General features: G+C 49.3%; 1 pseudogene; it reads right to left on the reverse strand.

Annotated features, from left to right (window-relative positions):
- Nucleotides 1-4,350: 4,350 nt before the first annotated feature.
- Nucleotides 4,351-6,294, reverse strand: LOC142846745 (phosphatidylinositol 5-phosphate 4-kinase type-2 beta pseudogene; annotated as a pseudogene).
- Nucleotides 6,295-7,153: the final 859 nt, after the last annotated feature.

Below are 7,153 nucleotides of genomic sequence, written 5' to 3' on the forward strand. Positions count from 1 at the left end.
AATATTTTCAATTGTGTTTGCAAACATTAACACTGGGGGAAAACAAAGTCTTATTCCGTGGGAGCCTGCTGGGTAGCAGGCTCAGCGACCTCTAGCTGAGCCATAGCGACCCTCACAGGAGACAGTTGGGTGGAGGCCTCATCAATCTCCTCAAGAAGACACTGGGTCTCATCCTCTGGAGAAAGGTCCTCCTCTGTGTCAAAAGAGAAGCAGTGGAGGAACTCCGGTAAGGACAGTCACCCTTGGGACCCTGGGAGGCCAAAGGTTCCCAAACACAGGGATATCTGGCCTCCTACAACCATTCTGAAACCCACTTTCCCCAGCAGATCCCTCCCAAGGAGCCAAGGTTTGTCAACCAACACAGCCCTATAACTCCCAGGACATACCTTGCCTCATTCGCGGGCGGAAGTAGTTAACCAAGTTGGAGATCATCTGGGAAACGTCTTCTTGGTAATAAGGAGGCCCGAATATCAAAATCTCTGCATCGTCTTCAGGATGCCAATGGGTCACTTGAAGCAAGGTACGTGATGTACTCTCAACATGTGGGATGTACTCTCCATCCTTGCCTGAGCAGGGAACAGGAGGAACATAAGGGTGAGGTGGCTCCCACTTCTTGGCACATTCATTCAGAGGTTGAGGCAGCTGGATAGAGGTGGCACAGGCCTGGGGCCACAGCCACTGGACAGGCTCTCTCTATAGGACATACTCAGGCAAAGGAGTCAGGAAAAGGTTACCTCTTGCCTTCCCTCCCCAGGTCACTCACCAAATATCGCTTCCACAAACCAAGGATTCACGTACACTGCTTCTGGATCATCCAGATACTCGGTACAGAACCACTCGGGCAGCTTGCTGGAGTCTCCGACCACTTCAAATAAGGTCCCTTCTTTGTGCTTCAGCTGGACCAGCGACTTATAAGTCTTAAAAGGGACCATGGTGCAAAAGTATCGTCAAAAAGAGCCTAGGCAACTCCAAACCCAGTAAACCCAAAAGAAGCCTCTCTGGAGAGCTGTATTTCAAGGGCAGTTTGCCAGTCCCTTCCCATTGTCCTTCCAATTGGCTCTTAGGCCTTGCTTCCACTCTCAGAAGCCCTGCCTCTCCTCACCTGGTCTCCTGTGATCTGCACCTGAGAGGGAGGCCTTGCACCTAGACTGCTTTCTGATCTTCAGGAGCTTGTTGGTGCTGGGGCTTAGTAGCACATGCCTTTAATCCCAGCATTTGGGAGACAGAGAAGCAGGCTGATCTCTGTGAGTTCGAGGCCTGGTCTACAGATAGAGTTCCAGGACGGTCAGTGCTGCACAGAGAAACACTGTCTCAAAAAACAAAAGAGACAGGAAAAAAAATATGTGTTGGGAAGCAGCAGACATCCTAACTGTGAACACAGGGCGTTGACAACTGTCTACCCAACATCAAGATGGATTCTTTTTTTTTATGTTGATTTTTTAAATTTTATTTATGTATTAAAAATTTCCACCTCCTCCCTTCCTCCCATTTCTCTCCCACTCTCCCCCCTCCCACTCAGGACAGACTCTTACCAGACCTGAAAACCAATCAAGTCTCACATACTACCTATACCTTATATCTGAATGAGTTATCTGGCCCTAGGAACAAGTTTCCACATCCTTTTTCTATTTCCTTTGGTTTTTGTTTTGTTTTGTTTTGTTTTTGCGACAGGGTTTCTAAGTAGCTTTAGAGCTGGTTCTGGAACTAGCTCTTGTAGACCTGGCTGCCCGAACTCGCAAAGATCCGCCTGCCTCTGCCTCCTGATTGCTGGGATTAAAGGCGTGCGCCGCCACCCCGGCTTGTTCCTTTGCATTTGAGACAGGGTCTTGCTAAGTACTCTGCCAGGCAGGGATCACGACATGCTCTGGTCCCCTAGGCTTCCCGATTTCTTTTACTTTCAAGAGACAGCTGGGCAGGGACAAGAGAGAACACCTGTAGTGAAGACAATGCCACACACGTGCCTTCCTACCTAGAGAGATTATTGGTAATGCCTCCTTTCTCTAAACAACAGAATTACATTCATTTCCATTTAGTTTCCTGTGCACTTTGCTTATTTGCTGATATTTAAGAAAATGAAATAATTTGTCGGTAGTTATGGGACACACCTTCGAGCCCAGCACTTGAGACACTTGGGGCAGAAAGATCTCTGTGAAAGAAAAAAGGGAGGATGATAGAGAAAGAAAAAAAAGGAAGGAAGGAAAGAGAGAGATAAAGAAAAGATAGAAAAGAGAAAAGAAAGAGAAAGAGATAGAGAGGAAGGGAGGGAGGGAGGAAGGAAGGAAGGGAAAATGAGATCACCTCCTGGGGTCAGCAGTCTAGGCCTCATCCCCAGCCAGAAGAAACCCCAGAACCCAGTCAGGCTCTTCTTTATCTTCTCTGAAGGGAGGGTCGAGGCAACAGTAGGTGTTTAATACGCCCCAAAGGGTCCTGAGATGGAAGCAGAATAGGAATTAAGAAGCAGAAGAAGACAGAACCCATTCAGATAACCAAAGTGGACCTATAAATGTCTGTGGGTCGGCAGACCAATGTTTAAAACATTTTTATTCTACTTTTATTATTTTTAATTATGTGTAAGCATGTGTGTGCGTGTGTGTGTGCATGTGTGTGTTGGTATTATGCAATAGTGAGTGTTGGAACCCTGGGAAACCAGAAGCATTGGGTCCCCCATAGCTGGAGTTACAAGCAGCTGAGTCACCTGATGTAGGTGCTAGGAGTCAAAACTCCTCCGAGTCCTCCCTCTGTAGGAGTACATGCTCTTAACCATTAGAGCATCATTCCAGCCCCTGTAAAGCTCTTGACAGCAAAAGCTCCACTGGGATACAGATATATGCACAAACTAGTGAACTGTGCACATCGTAACACAAGAAGATCCTTGTACTTTTATTCCAAAGGTTATTGAATTCAGTTTGGGTCTCTTGCTTTTTTTTTAATATTTATTTATTTATTTATTATGTATACAATATTCTGTCTGCGTGTATGCCTGCAGGCCAGAAGAGGGCACCAGACCCCATTACAGATGGTTGTGAGGCACCATGTGGTTGCTGGGAATTGAACTCAGGACGTTTGGAAGAGCAGGCAATGCTCTTAACCTCTGAGCCATCTCTCCAGCCCCCGGTCTGTTGCTTTTTTAAATTTTTTTAGCTACCTCTCAAAATTGTAAACAATATACCAAAAAAAAAAAACAACACAAAAAACAAACCCCCACAAAACTCAATGTTATACATGTTGGATCTGATAGTTGCATGATAAGATCATTACACTTTTCATACGCATGACAATAAGATCAGCCAGGAACCTCGCCTTCCAAACTTGGGGCTACTGGAGCAGATCTGGATTTTTCACCTTTGATTGTGAGGTGGGAAATCACATCCAGATATTATTCCTATATAAGCCTCTCCTAAATTTAAACATTTCTTCTTGAACCATTGGTTCTGAGTACTTCTGCAGACCCTTGTGGCTCTGTTGCCTAGAACCTTATCTATACTCTTCTTGAGAAGAAGTGTGGCTCCCACCTGCCTCACCAGAAGGCCTTCGACCCAATGTGACACCCTAGAGAAAGAAGCCCAAGACTGCTTCCTTTAGCACTGGGTAGAGAGGACGCCGCACAATGGCTCCTGCTCCCTAAGTTGAGCTAGGCTAGTTTGGGAGGCAGTCACAGGAAGTCAACTATTCACCCGAGATAGTTCCACAAACCTGCTTCACATCATTGGGGTTATCTACACATTTTCCATCTCATCCTAAATTCCTGATTCCTTCTGAGGGTTGGGAGGAGGCAGGATTATACCGCTCCCAGTGCAAGCCAACAGGGCCATTTTCCTTCCTGGCCACCAGTTGCTCTGGTGGCATCAGAATGACTTGTGTAGCTCCCTTCTGAGGCCCTGGTCCGGAATCCCGAAGGAGCCTGCAGGGTGTGTTGCTCTGTCCCAAGGAGGCCTGTAAACAGACCCCAAGTTCAGAGAGGGTGAGGGGGCAATAAGGAAAATCAGCTCTGAGGCTGGGGATGGGTCAAACTCCACATCTGGTCTTTTAAGTAGGCTTTCCTGAGTTACATCGTCAAGATGGCTGAAGCTGTCCAGGTTGAGAAATCACAGGCACTGAGACCAGATACCTACAAGGTAGGCCAGGGCTCAGAGTGATTCTCAACGGGGAGCACCCAGGTACTTATGGCTCTGCCCCTGACCAAGGCCAGTTACAGGTGACTGCACACAGAGGTCAGGAGTTAGGATATGGATGATGCACTCTGCATTAGTTTCTGGGATTTTTATCCAAAGAGAAACAGCCAGGGGTCCTGATAATGCAAAGATGCACTCTAGTTCCCCTTGAGACAGTGGGAAGCAGGCTTGACAGACATCAAAAATCCAAGTTGGAGTCGCAGATAGCTGGGTTGGTGATCACCGGGTTCTTTGAGAACCAGCTGCCTGAGGGCCCAGTTGCTTTCCGGGCACTCACCATCTCATGAAGATGAACCTCTTCCCGCCTGAGGCCTCTGACTGTGGTCGAAGATGCTGGGGTCAGCCTGCAATGTTCTTCCGCGAGGGCAGCATGGAGAAATGGATGCGACATTTCACCTGAACCCAAGGTGGACACACGGAGGAAAACTATGCACAATACTCCAGGAAATTCAAAAGTCAGTCTAGCAGAGACCAAAACATGGCTGCCGGAGGCGTCTGGCCTCCTCTAGCGGGGTCTGCGCACTTGCTGCTCATGGCCCCTGTGCCAGTCTTAACTGAAGAGAACCGAGAGCCAGACGGGGCACGGAGGATGGCAAGTGATGACGTGGAGCAGTATAAATAGCAAACCCAGAGCAAGGATTTCAAGAGACAAACCCAAATAAACACACCAAGTCATCTCTAGCCCCAAGGTATCACAAAGGTTACAAAAAACCAAAGAGGGAGGAGAGGCGCCTATCAAGGGCCAGCAGGAAGGCAGGCTACATCCTATGGGCACATGCGCAAACAGCATGTCTCCCTGTAGTGCTGCTCTGGTTCTGTGTCACAGGCTGAGCCCCTCTACTAAATCCCTCCTGACCCCCCTCTGCTCCCTACCCTCACTAGCCCAAACACACCCTTTCTCTCGCGACCCTGACCCCTTGTCTAGCCTTCTGGCCCTGGTGGAAGGTTGTTGGATGGAGTACTGCTCCGGGTTCACAGTGGAGATTTCAGCCCCTGCCCCGTGCTTCACTGTTTTGGCAGCTTGTGCAGCTTTCTTCTTAGCATCATACAGTGTGAGGATATAGATGATGGCCATGAAACAGACCCCCTTCTTCGTGGCACTTTCATGGCTTTTCATGGCATAGATGTCGACGGAGGGTCGAACTCGCCTGGTCCAAAGAACCGGGAGAAGCTGAGGAGATTGCCGGGGCTGTCTGGAGGCGGGCCTTAGGAGCAGAGAAGGCCACTGTCCACCCGGTCATTCTCACATTCCTCGTCTTCGGATCGCTCTTCCACCTCCATCTTCTGCTCTGTCTGCTACGTCGTGGATGTAGTCCATGATCTTTAGCTGGGCGAGGAACTCAATGTCTCGCTTCAGTTTTCCAGGAAATTCTCCTTACTCTCTTCTCCCACGTGCAGCTTCTGCCCTTCTTTGAGGAAGTCATTATCTCTGAATGAATCCTGCGCCTTTTCCTTGTCACTGGCTTCTGGGGAAACAGTAGAACCCTTGAGGTCGTATTTGAGATGTACAGTAAGCCGGTGACTGAACACATTCCTGGTGACCACCATGTAGGTCTCCATGCCCTCCCCAGTCAGGCCGTACATGCCCAGGAACTGTGGCAGGAGGGTATTGCCATCACACTCCACTATGAACTGGTGGTATTTCTTTAAGATGCTGTGCATCTCGGCCACATCTTCACTTGGCACCGTCTTGATGACAAAACGCCAGTCATAGGTGGTGAAGAAACAGCTGCCACACCTGCCGTGGCTGTCACAGTTGATGGGGGCACTGGGCACCACTGAGTTCTGGTAATCCTGGTCATCAATCCCAAACCTCTCCCTGAGGTTTTGGGAAAACGTAGGCCAGTCCTCCTTGAACTTGAAGCGGCTTGTTTTCCTTATTGAAGAGATGATTGTCCACCTTGATCTTGCTGTAAGCTTTGAAGTCATGTGGCATTAGCACGACAGGGACAGGGACATTGCTCAGCTCGTTGATCCTGTGGTTCACCCCACACACCAGGATGCTTGCTGGCCCGGAATAGCTTCACTTTCTGGCACACGAAATCTTCTTCTTGATCTTGGTTTTGCTAGCGCTGAACTGCGCCACCGCCACGGCCCTGGTGCTGGTGCAGTTGGCCAACATGCCCAGGGCAGCGGCAGTGACAGCGATGTCAGCGGTGCCAGGGCACCAGCAATTGGCCCCGTGTCTCCCCTGAACCGATCCCCACCCCGCCTTGTCACGAGCCATGGTTGCATGTACACCATGCCTGTCTGACAGTTGTGAACAAAAGATTTTCCTTTTTGTTCTTTTTTGAGACATAGTCTCAATGTTGGTGTTTTGGGGTACACATAAAGGCAGCTCAAACCAAACCAGGAACTGTGGCTCTGCCACTGTAAAGAATTCCAGGATAGCCGGGCGGTAGTAGCTCACACCTTTAACCTCAGCACTCTGGTGGCAGAGGCAGGCAGACCTCTGTGAGTTCGAGGCCAGCCTGGTCTACAGAGCGAGTTCCAGGACAGTCAGGGCAACACAGAGAGACCCTGTCTCGCCAGGCGGTGGTGGCGTGTCCTATTCTTAAAAAATATCCCTGGGGCCGGGCGGTGGTGGCGCACGCCTTTAATCCCAGCACTTGGGAGGCAGAGGCAGGCGGATCTCTGTGAGTTCGAGACCAGCCTGGTCTACAAGAGCTAGTTCCAGGACAGGCTCCAAAACCACAGAGAAACCGTGTCTCGAAAAACCAAAAAAAAAAAAAAAAAAAAAAAAAAAAAATATCCCTGGGGTCAGGCCGCAGGGTAGCAAACTCCGGCGGGTCCCAGCAGTGCAGGGCGCCGGTGCACCCGAGCAAGAGACTACAGTCGGGGGCGGTGGCAGCGGGTCAGACATATAAACACAGGAAATAGCCATATAAGAATTTATTAACAAGGAGAGAAAGAAATAAAGGTTAAGAGAGAGAGAGAGAGAGAGAGAGAGAGAGAGAGAGAGAGAGAGAGAGAGAGAGAGA

This window comes from Microtus pennsylvanicus, chromosome 3, assembly GCF_037038515.1.
Source record: "Microtus pennsylvanicus isolate mMicPen1 chromosome 3, mMicPen1.hap1, whole genome shotgun sequence".
NCBI classification, from domain to species: Eukaryota; Metazoa; Chordata; class Mammalia; order Rodentia; family Cricetidae; genus Microtus; species Microtus pennsylvanicus.